The sequence below is a fragment of the Ascidiella aspersa genome, chromosome 8 (assembly GCF_963924565.1).
Source record: "Ascidiella aspersa chromosome 8, kaAscAspe10.2, whole genome shotgun sequence".
Classification (NCBI taxonomy): Eukaryota; Metazoa; Chordata; class Ascidiacea; order Phlebobranchia; family Ascidiidae; genus Ascidiella; species Ascidiella aspersa.
The window spans coordinates 14,320,618-14,339,572 of NC_139454.1; the positions used below are offsets into that span (position 1 = coordinate 14,320,618).

General features: G+C 35.4%; 1 protein-coding gene across 1 annotated transcript in view; it reads left to right on the forward strand.

Annotated features, from left to right (window-relative positions):
• LOC146136255 (uncharacterized) overlaps positions 1-18,955 on the forward strand; it is a 31,163-nt gene that overhangs the window by 3,100 nt on the left and 9,108 nt on the right. The window lies entirely within an intron of this gene.

Consider the following 18,955-nt stretch of genomic DNA (forward strand, 5'->3'; position numbering starts at 1 on the left):
CGCGTTTAGTTAGGTAGTTAAAAACAAACACGAGTCTAAATACCTCGAAGAAAAGCATAATGATTTTCCCACACGCGAAATATATGCTTCAAAATCGTGTAAGTCTATAAACACGAATTAGGGATAAGCCCATTACCTGCCTGTGTTAAAATTAATAGTGAAAAAGCAGCAATTTCAAAGCGTATTTTCTTGTGATGCGTCGTTATTTTAAAACTTACATTGAACGAATTGTGCAAACTAAAAAAAAATGCAAATTTTTAAGGAAATGTTGCTCAATGTTAAAATTCAATAGAATTTAATTTTGTATTGAATCGCAAAAGATGTAACGTGAGTAATTACAAATTGCAGTAATTAATTGTCTCAAACTTTAAGTGTAACCTGTCGCGCCTATATATATATATAAGTATAGAAAATATGTGTGTCTATAACCAAAATATAAATAACTTGAATACTGAGTGTTGCTACAGATAATTTCGAACACACATCTGCCGGAAAAATATTTTGAAATTTCAGAAAACAAACACAACAAGCGTTGGACAAAGCGATAGATCGAGATGCAACGCGCAAAACAACGGCTTCCTGGTGACGTCAGAATTGCAACGCACCGCGCAGGGATTTTCACCTGCAAGCCGCACAGATTTCCTGAAAAGCAAAAAAGCCACAGCAAACTGCTCTGGCGTGTCGATGAAACACATTTCAAGCAACCAGCGAACGCTGACATCAAAATCCTCGTTGCCAGTTCAGGCACAAACGAAAATTTTCTCGAGGAATCAGGAATCGAACCAAAAACAATTGCGCAAATGCGTTAAATGATCGGACAATTTCGCGTCCAATGCTCCATAAGCATTTCACAACAGCTGAAACACAACACACGAAAACAATTGGAAAAGAATGTCATTCCTATATATTCGAAATGACTGCAAAACCTTTGCAAAGGGAGTATTTGTCGCAACACGTCAGCACATCAAATTAATTCTTTGTTTTATCGCCTTAATGTTGCGTCATGAAAGTTTTTCTTTAAATTCGATTGCCGATATCTCTTGCTAGAGTTTGCAACGAATGCCTTGTTACACCAATTTTTATGCGTCAGAGCTGTATGTGATGTTACGTATATCCGTTTAATGTGAGCGCTTTGTTTTGAAATTCGCCTTATTGTCAACAATCCATTATTTTTAGAATCGAACGCCAGTTACGTCGCAATGTAGATCGAAGCGCTTTTGTTCAAGCCATATTTGGACAAAAATATTATTTCCGTCTATAAGAGTCGAGAGAAAAAAGGTTTAGACCACGCCTTGTTATCACGTGATATTTTGTTAAGTATTATAAGAATTAATGACGTAAATCTTTCTTTATCGCAGAAATTTTCTTAACTGATTCTCGTCTATAAATAGCGTGTTCAATCAATATGAACCAGATAGAGGCTTTTATAGCTTCTACTCAGACAGCAAACTTGAGTGCTTTTGTGACTGAACCAGAGAGAGGCTTTTACAGCTTTGACTGAAGACAGCAAAAATTGACTGTTCATGTATCTGAACTAAAGGAAAGAATTGGACCTGAATGGCCTCACGAAGACAGGCCATCTCAAATCTTGTAGGAGTGTGGTCGATTCATCTTGGCAATTATATAAATGAAGACTCATTATCAGACCACACCCCTACAAATTGGCGCGACCCGAGTGAGCAACGAAGCTCAAGAAAAGTTGAATCTAAATCCGAACGAACCACCTGCAAACTACTTTCCCAAGAAGACTGAAGAAACGAAGCTCAAAGAAAAGATGTGCCTTAATCTGTATGGACCACCTACAAACGGCCGCCTAAAAACTGTCATGTTTGGAACTTGCAAGAAGCCAGCTTTAGAAGAAATTAATCTCATCGAAAGATACGTGAAGAGACGCTCCATAGCGCCAGCAAAGCATTTGCTTGGAATTCGAAACACGAAATACAAACAAGCGTTGCCGATAAAAGACATCACCACCGTTTGGAATCATGGAAAACGCAATTGCACATGGATTTCACTATAACTAATTCTGCCTAGTTTATCAGGTGAAAAATCTATTATCTTTTAAAATAAAAACAAAATTATATATATAATAAGTAAAAATATCGACTGAAAGGTCTGTAAATTGTTTTAATGCGACTTTTTATTAAACCATTATGTATCGCATTTCGCAAATTATGTATAGTCTATATCTATGAAGTCTAAGCTTAAACGTCGATCGCACGATATTTTGATAAATGTTAAAGGAGCTTAATTTTTGTGCTTGGAGCTCAATAGTTTGAAATCAACGCGTTAAACTTGTGAATCATGATTTAATTTTGTTGTGCACGAAATAATTTTGTGTTAAATTTCCGAATTCTTTTAAACATTTGGTACGTTTTTGGGTTTTAGTTTAGGGAACTCTCGTCATACGCAGCCGCGTTTAGTTAGGTAGTTAAAAACAAACACGAGTCTAAATACCTCGAAGAAAAGCATAATGATTTTCCCACACGCGAAATATATGCTTCAAAATCGTGTAAGTCTATAAACACGAATTAGGGATAAGCCCATTACCTGCCTGTGTTAAAATTAATAGTGAAAAAGCAGCAATTTCAAAGCGTATTTTCTTGTGATGCGTCGTTATTTTAAAACTTACATTGAACGAATTGTGCAAACTAAAAAAAAATGCAAATTTTTAAGGAAATGTTGCTCAATGTTAAAATTCAATAGAATTTAATTTTGTATTGAATCGCAAAAGATGTAACGTGAGTAATTACAAATTGCAGTAATTAATTGTCTCAAACTTTAAGTGTAACCTGTCGCGCCTATATATATATATAAGTATAGAAAATATGTGTGTCTATAACCAAAATATAAATAACTTGAATACTGAGTGTTGCTACAGATAATTTCGAACACACATCTGCCGGAAAAATATTTTGAAATTTCAGAAAACAAACACAACAAGCGTTGGACAAAGCGATAGATCGAGATGCAACGCGCAAAACAACGGCTTCCTGGTGACGTCAGAATTGCAACGCACCGCGCAGGGATTTTCACCTGCAAGCCGCACAGATTTCCTGAAAAGCAAAAAAGCCACAGCAAACTGCTCTGGCGTGTCGATGAAACACATTTCAAGCAACCAGCGAACGCTGACATCAAAATCCTCGTTGCCAGTTCAGGCACAAACGAAAATTTTCTCGAGGAATCAGGAATCGAACCAAAAACAATTGCGCAAATGCGTTAAATGATCGGACAATTTCGCGTCCAATGCTCCATAAGCATTTCACAACAGCTGAAACACAACACACGAAAACAATTGGAAAAGAATGTCATTCCTATATATTCGAAATGACTGCAAAACCTTTGCAAAGGGAGTATTTGTCGCAACACGTCAGCACATCAAATTAATTCTTTGTTTTATCGCCTTAATGTTGCGTCATGAAAGTTTTTCTTTAAATTCGATTGCCGATATCTCTTGCTAGAGTTTGCAACGAATGCCTTGTTACACCAATTTTTATGCGTCAGAGCTGTATGTGATGTTACGTATATCCGTTTAATGTGAGCGCTTTGTTTTGAAATTCGCCTTATTGTCAACAATCCATTATTTTTAGAATCGAACGCCAGTTACGTCGCAATGTAGATCGAAGCGCTTTTGTTCAAGCCATATTTGGACAAAAATATTATTTCCGTCTATAAGAGTCGAGAGAAAAAAGGTTTAGACCACGCCTTGTTATCACGTGATATTTTGTTAAGTATTATAAGAATTAATGACGTAAATCTTTCTTTATCGCAGAAATTTTCTTAACTGATTCTCGTCTATAAATAGCGTGTTCAATCAATATGAACCAGATAGAGGCTTTTATAGCTTCTACTCAGACAGCAAACTTGAGTGCTTTTGTGACTGAACCAGAGAGAGGCTTTTACAGCTTTGACTGAAGACAGCAAAAATTGACTGTTCATGTATCTGAACTAAAGGAAAGAATTGGACCTGAATGGCCTCACGAAGACAGGCCATCTCAAATCTTGTAGGAGTGTGGTCGATTCATCTTGGCAATTATATAAATGAAGACTCATTAATCGGGCCCATACCCCTACAGCTCCAAGGATTGAAGATCTGGCTAAAAAGAAGCAAGCACAGCCTTCTCACTGAACAAATTGTTGTGTTTATAAGTTGATTTGTTGTGTTGTTTATTTATTTAGAAGTCAAAATTAATATATAGCCTAGTAGCCTACTAGTTAGCTCCAAAAGTGCAGTGAAGGAGGATCAACCCAACTAATTTTATCCTTGGGGTCACCGCAACTTGGCAAATGTTATAAAAGGGTCACGGCACCAAAAAGGTTGGGAACCGCTGGTTTAAACGATGTTTTCAAAGAATTTGGTATTACTTTTTAGTTTATGGTATCAATTTGAATGTGTCTTAATTTGTAACACTGGAACAGGTATATAGAAGACTATTTAGAGCAGCAGTACGGCATAAATTTAATTTGCGCACTGAACACTGGCATACTAAAGAAAAATTACTGTGAAAGTGGAAAGTATTCTTTAGGATAAGTATATATTGCGTAAAGAACATTTCCTAAATGAGCAATGGCCGTTACCATTTACCAAGTACAGCAAATTTGTTTATTTAAATTAAATTGGTATACAACCAAATATTATTCCAACTTACTTCATGTAAGAAAAGCTGGCAAATTACTAATTTTTAAGCTTAATTACCACCAAGGGACAGACAAAATTTGCACTTCAAAATTTTTTTCGCAAGCTGCATAGTACCACTGCGCCCCACCGCTAAATTTGGGATCTTAAACAGTAATATAGAAATAGATACATTTGTATTCCAATAGTAATTTAAGGCAGTGGTTCGCAAACTTTTTTTGCGACGCCCTCGAAAAAGAATTTTAATTTGCGGCACACTCATCAAATTTGGAATTCTACAATTTTTACTAAAATTTGTACACTAAAGCCAAATCATTTATGGGTTTGGTTTACCAAAAGTTGCTTTTTCTGTAATAGGCTCTGTACAGTGTACAATGCAAAATACCTATATCATTTACATTAAGGAGTTAATTAACACCGCCATATAGTTAAGTTTAATGAGTTCGGCACCTTGAGATTTAGAACAAACGAAGTGGTATTAATTTAATTTATAAGGCAATTCCTCACATAAATCTTAACGCCTAGAAGTGGTAACCAAGGCGCTCCATCGATTTGGTACGTAGAAAGTAACGCAAAAAAGGTCAACAAATACCGCATACCGCAACGCACATTATTTGGGTTACGGTGCGGGTTTGAGTTTGGGTTGGTAAAACATTATTATTAATAATAAAATAATGATGTGCGTTGCGTTAAGCGGCATTTGTAGACCGTTTTTTGCGTTACTTTCTACGTACCAAATGGAAAGAGCCCCGAAATCAACGACATAGCTCAATCGCGTACATTTTAACAGTAATACACCTTTCAAAAATGTACAGTAGGGTCCTAAGAAAGTGTCACGCAACTTGTGATAACCTTGCCTGTCCTACCAAGTCAATTTTGTAAACAGAAAACGGTTTAAATTAGGACTAGGGGTCATTAAACAACAGATTACGCCAAAAGCGTACATTTTTATAACAGGCTTAAATCGAAAAGATGATGTTTTTCTTATTGTGAATCAGACCGTGACGGCTGTCGAAAGTAGAATGCATTGCTTAAAGGCAAAAGAAAAAAGGCAAAAGTGAGAGTTTGTCCTCATGGTTATAATCTCTTTGCACCAAGTTAACAAAATTTAACAAGTAAATGCATCAGTAAAAAAATATTTTCTCCTCACAACTTTTGCACTATCTGAATTTTCTAAATCATCACCAGGGTCCAGTAGAGACGAGGGATTTGGTTCTTCTAAATTCCTAACTAGCCTAAGATTGTGGTATATCCCAACTAGTGTTTCCTTTTATGACAAACGCGATTGATCATATAGTGCATTTTAGGGTTGGCAAACCTGTCAATTGACCGGTCAAATACGGCCAATTGACCACACTTTATTTAACTGGTCAAATACTTATATTGGATTCAAATAGTGTACATTTTTTTAGGGTTGTTTTGTGATTTCAGATTTCAATAATCTTGATTGTAACTTTTTTAGAGAACTCAAATATAAAATCATAGGGTTTACCTGATGCAAACACATGTTCTGTGGTAGTAACAAAGTGTTTGTAATAGCAAAGTAGATTTATTTTGTTAGAATAAATGCATTAGGGTTGGGCTATTGATTAGTCAAATAAAATTTGGTTAATTGACCAGTCAAATACTCGTCAAATAGGACAATATTTGGTCAAATGCCCAACCCTAGTGCATTTATTCTAAACAACATAAATCTACTTTGTCATTCCAAACACTTCGTTATTACCACAGAACATGTGTTTGCATCAGGTAAACCCCACCATTTTATATTTGAATTATTAAAAAAAGTTACAATCGATTCTATTAAAAACTCAAATCTCAAAACAACCACCATTTTATATTTGAATTATTAAAAAAAGTTACAATCGATTCTATTAAAAACTCAAATCTCAAAACAACCCTTAACAAATTTACAACATTTGAATCAAATGCGAGTACCTGTTAAATAAAGTGCCGTCAATTGACCGCCTTTGACCAGTCAATTGACAGACTTGCCAACCCTACTTTCTACATATCGAACCGCAAGAGCCCCAATATTTCACACATTTGGGAATATCGCAAGCAATACAAAGAAAATGGCTCATACTTAAATTTAAAGTATTGGTCCCTCAAACAGTTAAGTGAAGTGGACCAAGTTAGCAAAGCCCCGCTTTATTACTTTTAGCAGACAGCAAAAAGGTTGAGAAACACTGCGCTTTAGGGTAATCTCATCAAATCAAAGTATTTTTCAATAAAAAACTTGACAAAAAATATTACATTTTCAGCCTAAAGGTATAGGATAACTGAGCTTTTCCTAAGATCAAAATTTTCATTTTGTTTGGTATGTTGTGAACGTGTTATGTTTGTCATTTTACCTTACCACATAAACTTGGACCTTAAAGGTTATTTATTATCACACAAATTACCTTATAGTAATTATTAAAGCCTTTTATGTGTTTTGACTTTATTTAATTAGCGTTTGGCTTTTTCGGCTTTTTTCATCCAAGGTTTGAAATGTACCAAATGTTACCGAATGGAAAACAATAAGTGATGAAACATACTGTAAGAAGCGATTAAACTGTAACCCGTGAAAAGGTGAAAATTGCTTGAGTCATCTTTAACACGTTCACTGCTATGCGATCAACCAGTGGGTCTTGCAGAAAATTTGGCTACTGTGTTGTGAACCACCGGTGGGTCATACGATAAAAGTTACTGCTTTTTCCACGTTCACGGCGATGCGATGTTAATTGCGCCTCAAACGGGTTTGAGGGTTTATAATCTGGTACTCATAAAGTTAAACTTTAAAACCTAACATATTCGGCTTTCTTCTTTAAAATTTATTATTGGGTCATTCCATGTCTAATTTAAAGGGCCGGAACCCATGTTCTTAGATTTTCTTTATATTTTAAACAGTTAATAAGATTGCAACAAATTTGAGGGTTCTGTGATAAGCGGTTTCGAAGATTTTATTTTTTGAATATTTGACCACTATGTGAAAATAGGTCGTTTTTTAATTATTGAGTGCTTTTATCTCTCTGGAGGCTTTATTTTGCAGCAAAAGCCTGTAGTAAAATGCTATTCCCCCATTTGTTGGGGTGCTAGTTTCAAAAATGATGCTTAAAACACTATGTGATTATTTCTTCTATATGAAAATTGCATTTATAGTTTATGACTTCCGAAGACTTTTCGAAGCTTTCTGCAGTTTTTTTTCAATTTTTATGTTTGCAAAATAATCTTTAGACAACATAGTATTTTGACTTTCTAAAGTGGTTCTTATTTTTACAATTAGAAATTGGTAATTAGGTTTCAAATTTGAGCACTTTATAATACAATAAAAAGTGACCAAAAAATGTGTTAATACACTGACTTTTGCAACTTTACATACAACTATAGAAAAGACATACAATAACACATTGGCTGAAATATTTCTATTCAACATATTGTATAAAGTTCTAGAAAAACAAATACATACAAGAAATAAGACAAAGTATGAAACTTCGCAGACATTTTGTTAACTATGTTTGTTGATAGTGTGGAGGTTATACCACTGCCTGTTACCTGAGGTTTCAATTTACACAGTATGTTATAAAATTGATTATAGCAAATACCATCGTATCAAACCTAATAAAACCAGGGAGATGGAACAGATAGCCGCATAAATTTGACCAGACACATGGTTGCTATTTTAGATAATTTTCATCTAGATTTAAATGTTTTGATATAATTCTAGATGTAATATTCTAAAATTTACATGATAAATATTCGTTTTAGACTACTACTTTTTTTTGTTTTCGATGATTAGAATTGCCTTAATTTTGCATAAATATGACAACTGGGTACATTTTTTTATTAATTTTATCAATTTCAAATTTTCACTAACTGAAAATTGATTAACTAGGTATAAAAAAATTCAAATAAATGGTTTTGTTTCATGAAATAAAAAACATAATAATAAAGACAGCATTGTTCAACCGTGTCCTTTGGGCCCCAGGGGGAGCACGGAGAATTATTCAGGGGGCAACAGGCATGTTATATTTTAATTTTTAGCCAGTTAAACCATTTTGTTTTGGTTTGCGTTATGTCCAGAGACCTCTCTTATGATGTATTTAAAGTGTTTTTCGAATTCATGAGCAAAGGGAGCACAAAGTGTTAAGTGCTAATGGAAGGTAGCCAGGACACTTATAAGGTTGAGAACCACTGGTGGGCCATTCCGTGTCAATTCACACAGTCAAGAAATTCAACCTCTCCGGTTTCCCTTAAATTTTACACACCTTTTCACTATCCTATATAATGAACACCTGCAAAATTTGAGCGTAATTTGTCGACAAACGCCAGAGTTATAAAGCTTTTAGTTTGGGGGTCTGCCGAGGGGGCGCAATTTTTCTATTTTGGACCATGTTTGACGCCCTATTACTGTTAAACTAAATAAGGTAACAGCCCAATTTTTTTACAGGTGATAGTACTTTTACCAAATATTAAAAAAAACATAGTTTACATTGTCACTCTAAAAGGTCATAGACATCCAAAGTTGGCCTTTCCGAGCACTCGGCTAAAATTTTCCCCTAATTTTGAAACCTCGCCAAGACCCCATTTTTGGATTTGACTAAAAATTGGTAGAAGTGTTGTTTACAGGATTATCTCTTAACTGCGAAAATTTCAGTACAAAATATTAAAGGGGTTGGAAAATATTTATTGTGAAACATGGGTTGAAACGAAAAAAAAAGCAAAAAGTGGGGTCCTTTTAATATCCCAGTTACCTATGACCCCAGTAAAAATTTGCACTTAAATTTTGTCCACATATTTACTAAGATATGGCAAGTCTACCATGCAAAATTAGTTCATGGTTCTCAATGTTTTCTGATAGAAATTCCATGTCAAATAGAGGGAGATGAATTAAAATAAGAAACACCAGGAGTCCACTCAGCAGCCCAGGTTGACTCAACCTGTGGTGTCGAGTGGGTCTCCTGCAAAAGATAAGTATCTATAGATGATTTTTTTAGGTAGGAAAAAATGGCGTGGCGTTTGGTCTTATCGGTTAGTTCGTTGACATTAAAAGTTGCGATTTTTAAGTTGGTCTCCATTTCAGTTTACTTTAAAAGTTGGGGGGTTGAGTTTTGGGGTGTGAAACATTATTATGAAAACACTGTGGTGCGCTTTTTCCCCCCTGGATCGGGGGTACTATTAGATATTAGGGGTGCGTTATTCTGGCCCCCTAGCATGAGATCCTGATTTTACTCTTCTTTCTCTGTGCTGTCTTCTTCATCTTCTTGTTCGGTCTCTGCAGAACGTTATTAGTAACGAATATAAAAGAGTACCCAATAAGAGAAACTGACAAAGACTGACGAAGCATAGGAAAGTTACACGAGTTATAAAGGGAGGGAAAGAATGCAACAAGACGCGGGACGTATAATGATAATTACGGAGAGAGGCAAGGAAAAGAAAGGAGAAACGCACAGAAGCAAATACCATAGAAATCAGAGTTAACAATAGAAACATAAATCATTACACTTGCCAGCTTCTGGCTTGCTTGCTAAACACCAGCCAACAAAAACTGTGTGGATTTGTAATCAGACTCAGACAATCTACCTTGAAGGAGTGAGGTTGATTCATTAGGCAAAAAGACAATTAATGATTCTCATAATTCAACCAACGTTGCATCAAATTGTTGCCATCGAGTGAGGAAGAACTCTATTTCTTATGGACAAGAAAAGTCGTCGAACGAACTCTGAAAACTATTGTGTTTGGAACCAGCAAGAAGCCAGCGTTTGGAAGAATTGATTTAGTCGAACGATACGTTAAGACGACTCATAGCATCAGCAAAGCTAAAGAAACAACCGCTTGGAATCATGGATTTCACAATAACTGATGTGGCGAATCGGGGTGTTTAGTTAGGGGTAAGAAGGCTGCTGGCTCTGAAGACGAGTGCCGACGGCTGCCTAGACTCTTACAAGTTCTTAATCCGACTCCAAAGGAGCAGGCCGCTAGAATACCTGTCCTTAACTTCTTGTACTCTAGGCAAAGACACTTCACTCAGTAGATGTTGCCCGTCGAGTATATTAACAAATCTCAGAAACACATGATAAACAGAGCGGTGATTCAAGCCGCTATCAGTAAGACGTATATAATAGAATAGCTTGCGAAACGATCAAAGCGCACGATTCGGCGTTAGGTCACGCGTCAGTGGACAACGGTCACGTGTATAGTGACGTAGAATTAGCCAATATCAAGTAATATTGCATGATAAATGCTACACTGATTCTACCTAGTTTATCAGGTGAAAAGCTATTATACTTTTAAAAATATTTAAAAATAAATAAGTAAAATTACCGACCGAAAGGTCTGTAAACTGTTTTTATGTGACTTTTTGTTAAACCATTATGTATTGCATTTCGCAAATTATGTATAGTCTATGTCTATGAAGTCAAGTCTAAGCTACGTCGATCGCACGATCTTTTGATAAATTTTAAAAGAGCCTAATTTTTGTGATTGGATCTCAATAGTTTGAAATCAACGCGTTAAGCTTGTGAATCACGACTTAATTTTGTTGTGCACGAAATAATTTCGTGATAAATTTCCGAATTCTTTTAAACATTTGGTACGTTTTGGGGTTTTGTCTGTTTTTTCTCTGATCATACGCAGCCGCGTTTACACACGAGTTTAAAATACCTCGTATCAAGCATAATGATTTATCCACACGCGAAACATTAGCTTTCAACTCACAACTTTAGGAAAACCCCATTTCCTGCCTTTTGAAGAAAGCAATATTGAATAAGCAGCAACTTCAAAGCGTATTTTCTTGTGATGCGTCGTTATATTAAAACTTACATTGAACGAATTGTGCAAATTAAAAAAAAATGCAAATTTATAAGTAGATGTTGCTCAATGTTAAAATTCAATAGAATTTAATTCCGAACAAATCACTACCCCTCCTTTCTTTTATGTTTTTCACAGTTTCACGTTTTTCATCATGTGTGACGGAAGGACATGAACGAGACAAAGAGACAACAACAAAATGCCTGTCGTTCGTTGACTTATCGACAGAAGAAAACATCTTGTTCTTGAATGTGTTGCTAAAAGCTACAACTCGTGTGACTTATTGCCTTGTTCATGTTCATTTCGCTCAAATCGTATGAAGCACTTTTTAACAAAAGTCAATTGTGTTAAAAAATAGCAACCTTTCGGGTATAATGCGAAAAGCAGCCGCCGTGTTATATTCACGACGGCAATTCCTTTTGTGCTGGAGTGTCTGTAGCGTCATAAGTAATAATTAATGTATTATTACATACTATGGAATTTATCGTAGGCTATTGCGTATTTTGAAATGTGTTGCTGTTGCTCGCTTTTTGGTGCTGATAGAAATTGCAAAAACACCGGTTTGAGCCGTGAGGCCGTTTACCAGAAAAACTTCTAGCCGTAGGATATTAATCACACCCGCAAGCCCACCCATTTTATTCTCATACTGTAAATATTTTTACCAGTTGGTCGCCAGTTGATACACAGACAGGTTGTGTGGCTTGCCGGCTTTTGCTGGCTTGCTAAACACCAGCCAACAAAATTGGTGTGGATTTCTAATCAGACTCAGACAATCTACCTTGAAGGAGTGAGGTTGATTCATTAGGCAAAAAGACATAAAAGAGGCTCATAATCGACCCGCTTGCTTCATATGCAACCCAATTTACTTCAAGTGATGGTGATATACAGGCACTGAAAAAATCATTAAAATAAATTAAATATGCGGTGAAGTAATGCACAGTTACAAATTCACTGGACATCACAAACCTAACACTAAAATGAATGTATATTTTTTCATGAAGTTGAATAAAAAACATTCCGGTCGTGTTGAAAAGACCATTTACCTAAAATAATAATGCAAACAAACTTATATTTTTGAGAGGTTTAAATCGACCTATCTCTAAAAGCTTTTCAAATATTTTTGCTTACTAATTCTAAGTCATTTAAATGCATACGTCTCTAGGTGCGCCCCCAAGTGAAAAGGTTGAGAAACACTTTCTCTACCACTACCAGTGGGCCATAAGAACATTTCAGGTGGGCAACAGACCAATTAAAAAAGCTAGATTTAGTTTCATTTGTGTCACTATATTTAATTTTACAGAAATAATGGCTTGGGGAGGAATTAAAAAGGAATGTAAATTTATTGTTCAGTCAAAGTGTCTAACTTATGCACGGTTGAATAAATAATCTGTTTTGAAATATGTTCTGCTATGTTTTGTTCTAAACCTATTTTACAGTTTTTTCTTTGATTAAAATTTATTGGGCCACAGAATTTTTTGGAACGTAAATGATGGGGCCACGAAAGAAAAAGGGTTGAGAACCACTGGTCTGCAGTGACAGGCATCAGGGGGCGCTCTTTCACTATTGTACGTAAAAATTAATAAAAAATTTTTTTTTTCAAATGCCGCATACCACAACACATATTGTTTGGGTTAGGGTTAGCGTTTGGTTGAGGGTGGGTCAAGTTATTATTAATAATAAACATAATATTACTTGACCCACCCTCACCCAAACGCTAACCCGCACCCTAACCCAAACAATATGCGTTGTGGTATGCGGTATTATTATTATTATTTTTTTTGCATAACTTTTCACGTACAATAGTGAAAGAGCGCCCTATATAGTCCCACAACTTTCGATTTAAGATATGTAGGCACTATAGTTTTCCTGACTTTTAAAATAATACCTCGGGTTTTCAGGTCGCAGTGTTTCTCAACCCATGGGTCGCCAACCCGTTTGATTTGCTTGGTTCTATAAGCAAGATATTTTGGGGCGTTTTTTCTTGTTTGAATACATAGAAAGTAACTTATATTATTTGGGTTAAGGTGCGGCTTTGTGTTTTGGTGGGTCAAGCATTTTTATGAATAATAAATATATTAATGCTTGACCCACCCAAACTCGAACCCGCACCTTAACCCAAATAATATGATATGCATTGCGATATGAGGTATTTGTAGATTTTTATTTTTTTGCGTTACTTTCTACTAGGGTTGGGCATTTGACCAGTCAAATAAAATCCGATCAATTGACCGGTCAAATACTCGTCAAATAGGTCAAATATTGGTCAAATACTATACGTACTATCATAATGCAATTAAAGTTAAAAATAAACTTTAACTTTAAATAAATTTATGAACGTTTTGGCTCAAGTACTATGGTTTGTAAAACAATTATTTTTTGACTATCTATAAGAATATTTGCAAAACCATGCCCATCTTGCAAACAATACTGTATAGAAGTATTTCATATTGTAGTAATTTTTGCTATTACTACAACCACCAAGTTAACCAAATTTAACAAGTAAAGGCATCAGCAAAAAAATATTTTCTCTTCACAACTTTTGCACTATCTGAATTTTCTAAATCATCACCAGGGTCCAGTAGAGACGAGGGATTTGGTTCTTCTAAATTCCTAACTAGCCTAAGATTGTGGTATATCCCAACTAGTGTTTCCTTTTATGACAAACGCGATTAATCATATAGTGCATTTTAGGGTTGGCAAACCTGTCAATTGACCGGTCAAATACGGCCAATTGACCACACTTTATTTAACTGGTCAAATACTTATATTGGATTCAAATAGTGTACATTTTTTTAGGGTTGTTTTGTGATTTCAGATTTCAATAATCTTGATTGTAACTTTTTTAGAGAACTCAAATATAAAATCATAGGGTTTACCTGATGCAAACACATGTTCTGTGGTAGTAACAAAGTGTTTGTAATAGCAAAGTAGATTTATTTTGTTAGAATAAATGCATTAGGGTTGGGCTATTGATTAGTCAAATAAAATTTGGTTAATTGACCAGTCAAATACTCGTCAAATAGGACAATATTTGGTCAAATGCCCAACCCTAGTGCATTTATTCTAAACAACATAAATCTACTTTGTCATTCCAAACACTTCGTTATTACCACAGAACATGTGTTTGCATCAGGTAAACCCCACCATTTTATATTTGAATTATTAAAAAAAGTTACAATCGATTCTATTAAATACTCAAATCTCAAAACAACCACCATTTTATATTTGAATTATTAAAAAAAGTTACAATCGATTCTATTAAAAACTCAAATCTCAAAACAACCCTTAACAAATTTACAACATTTGAATCAAATGCGAGTACCTGTTAAATAAAGTGCCGTCAATTGACCGCATTTGACCAGTCAATTGACAGACTTGCCAACCCTACTTTCTACATATCGAACCCCAGGGGCCCCAATATTTTACACATTTGGGAAAATCGCAAGCAATACAAAGAAAATGGCTCATACTTAAATTTAAAGTATTGGTCCCTCAAACAGTTAAGTGAAGTGGACCAAGTTAGCAAAGCCCCGCTTTATTACTTTTAGCAGACAGCAAAAAGGTTGAGAAACACTGCGCTTTAGGGTAATCTCATCAAATCAAAGTATTTTTCAATAAAAAACTTGACAAAAAAATATTACATTTTCAGCCTAAAGGTATAGGATAACTGAGCTTTTCCTAAGATCAAAATTTTCATTTTGTTTGGTATGTTGTGAACGTGTTATGTTTGTCATTTTACCTTACCACATAAACTTGGACCTTAAAGGTTATTTATTATCACACAAATTACCTTATAGTATTATTTAAGCCTTTTATGTGTTTTGACTTTATTTAATTAGCGTTTGGCTTTTTCGGCTTTTTTCATCCAAGGTTTGAAATGTACCAAATGGTACCGAATGGAAAACAATAAGTGATGAAACATACTGTAAGAAGCGATTAAACTGTAACCCGTGAAAAGGTGAAAATTGCTTGAGTCATCTTTAACACGTTCACTGCTATGCGATCAACCAGTGGGTCTTGCAGAAAATTTGGCTACTGTGTTGTGACCCACCGGTGGGTCATACGAAAAAAGTTTCTGTTTTTTCCACGTTCACGGCGATGCGATGTTAATTGCGCCTCAAGCGGGTTTGAGGGTTTAAAATCTGGTACTAATAAAGTTAAACTTTAAAACCTAACATATTCGGCTTTCTTCTTTAAAATTTATTATTGGGTCATTCCATGTCTAATTTAAAGGGCCGGAACCCATGTTCTTAGATTTTCTTTATATTTTAAACAGTTAATAAGATTGCAACAAATTTGAGGGTTCTGTGATAAGCGGTTTCGAAGATTTTATGTTTTGAATATTTGACCACTATGTGAAAATAGGTCGTTTTTTAATTATTGAGTGCTTTTATCTCTCTGGAGGCTTTATTTTGCAGCAAAAGCCTGTAGTAAAATGCTATTCCCCCATTTGTTGGGGTGCTGGTTTCAAAAATGATGCTTAAAACACTATGTGATTATTTCTTCTATATGAAAATTGCATTTAAAGTTTATGACTTCCGAAGACTTTTCGAAGCTTTGCAGTTTTTTTTCAATTTTTATGTTTGCAAAATAATCTTTAGACAACATAGTATTTTGACTTTCTAAAGTGGTTCTTGGTATTTTACAATTAGTAATTGGTAATTAGGTTTCAAATTTGAGCACTTTATAATACAATAAAAAGTGACCAAAAAATGTGTTAATACACTGACTTTTGCAACTTTACATACAACTATAGTAAAGACATACAATAACACATTGGCTGAAATATTTCTATTCAACATATTGTATAAAGTTCTAGAAAACAAATACATACAAGAAATAAGACAAAGTATGAAACTTCGCAGACATTTTGTTAACTATGTTTGTTGATAGTGTAGAGGTTATGGTTATACCACTGCCTGTTACCTGAGGTTTCAATTTACACAGTATGTTATAAAATTGATTATAGCAAATACCATCGTATCAAACCTAATAAAACCAGGGAGATGGATCAGGTAGCCGCATAAATTTGACCAGACACATGGTTGCTATTTTAGATAATTTTCATCTAGATTTAAATGTTTTGATATAATTCTAGATGTAATATTCTACAATTTACATGATAAATATTCGTTTTAGACCACTATTTTTTTTTGGTTTTCGATGATTAGAATTGCCTTAATTTTGCATAAATATGACAACTGGGTACATTTTTTTATTAATTTTATCAATTTCAAATTTTCACTAACTGAAAATTTATTAACTAGGTATAAAAAAATTCAAATAAATGGTTTTGTTTCATGAAATAAAAAACATAATAATAAAGACAGCATTGTTCAACCATGTCCTTTGGGCCCCAGGGGGAGCACGGAGAATTATTCAGGGGGCAACAGGCATGTTATATTTTAATTTTTAGCCAGTTAAACCATTTTGTTTTGGTTTGCGTTATGTCCAGAGACCTCTCTTATGATGTATTTAAAGTGTTTTTCGAATTCATGAGCAAAGGGAGCACAAAGTGTTAAGTGCTAATGGAAGGTAGCCAGGACACTTATAAGGTTGAGAACCACTGGTGGGCCATTCCGTGTCAATTCACACAGTCAAGAAATTCAACCTCTCCGGTTTCCCTTAACATTACACACCTTTTCACTATCCTATATAATGAACACCTGCAAAATTTGAGCGTAATTTGTCGACAAACGCCAGAGTTATAAAGCTTTTAGTTTGGGGGTCTGCCGAGGGGGCGCAATTTTTCTATTTTGGACCATGTTTGACGCCCTATTACTGTTAAACTAAATAAGGTTACAGCCCAATTTTTTTACAGGTGATAGTACTTCTACCAAATATTAAAAAAAAACATAGTTTAAATTGTCACTCTAAAAGGTCATAGACATCCAAAGTTGGCCTTTCCGAGCACTCGGCTAAAATTTTCCCCTAATTTTGAAACCTCGCCAAGACCCCATTTTTGGATTTGACTAAAAATTGGTAGAAGTGTTGTTTACAGGATTATCTAACTGCGAAAATTTCAGTACAAAATATTAAAGGGGTTGGAAAATATTTATTGTGAAACATGGGTTGAAACGAAAAAAAAGCAAAAAGTGGCCCAGTTACCCATGACCCCAGTGAAAATTTGCACTTAAATTTTGTCCACATATTTACTAAGATATGGCAAGTCTACCATGCAAAATTAGTTCATGGTTCTCAATGTTTTCTGATAGAAATTCCATGTCAAATAGAGGGAGCTGAATTAAAATAAGCAACACCAGGAGTCCACTCAGCAGCCCAGGTTGACTCAACCTGTGGTGTCGAGTGGGTCTCCTGCAAAAGATAAGTATCTATAGATGATTTTTTTAGGTAGGAAAAAATGGCGTGGCGTTTGGTCTTATCGGTTAGTTATTTGACATTAAAAGTTGCGATTTTTAAGTTGGTCTCCATTTTAGTTTACTTTAAAAGTTGGGGGGTTGAGTTTTTGGGTGTGAAACATTATTATGAAAACACTGTGGTAAAGTTGCTAGGGAAGGAGTTGCTCTCCTGGTAGTGTGTGCAATCAGGGGTGTGATCGCCCCATTACATTGCAAGCACTCCTTGAGCGAGTGTTTGCAGGCTTGCTCCTCCTCTAAAGGAGAGAAATCGCAAGTGCGCTTTTTCCCCCCTGGATCGGGGGTACTATTAGATATTAGGGGTGCGTTATTATGGCCCCCTATCAGCATGAGATCCTGATTTTCCTCTTCTTTCTCTGTGCTGTCTTCTTCATCTTCTTGTTCGGTCTCTGCAGAACGTTATTAGTAACGAATATAAAAGAGTACCCAATAAGAGAAACTGACAAAGACTGACGAAGCATAGGAAAGTTACACGAGTTATAAAGGGAGGGAAAGAATGCAACAAGACGCGGGACGTATAATGATAATTACGGAGAGAGGCAAGGAAAAGAAAGGAGAAACGCGCAGAAGCAAATACCATAGAAATCAGAGTTAACAATAGAAACATAAATCATTACACTTGCCAGCTTCTGGCTGGCTTGCTAAACACCAGCCAACAAAAACTGTGTGGATTTGTAATCAGACTCAGACAATCTACCTTGAAGGAGTGAGGTTGATTCATTAGGCAAAAAGACAATTAATGATTCTCATAATTCAACCAACGTTGCATCAAATTGTTGCCATCGAGTGAGGAAGAACTCTATTTCTTATGGACAAGAAAAGTCGTCGAACGAACTCTGAAAACTATTGTGTTTGGAACCAGCAAGAAGCCAGCGTTTGGAAGAATTGATTTAGTCGAACGATACGTTAAGACGACTCATAGCATCAGCAAAGCTAAAGAAACAACCGCTTGGAATCATGGATTTCACAATAACTGATGTGGCGAATCGGGGTGTTTAGTTAGGGGTAAGAAGGCTGCTGGCTCTCAAGACGAGTGCCGACGGCTGCCTAGACTCTTACAAGTTCTTAATCCGACTCCAAAGGAGCAGGCCGCTAGAATACCTGTCCTTAACTTCTTGTACTCTAGGCAAAGACACTTCACTCAGTAGAT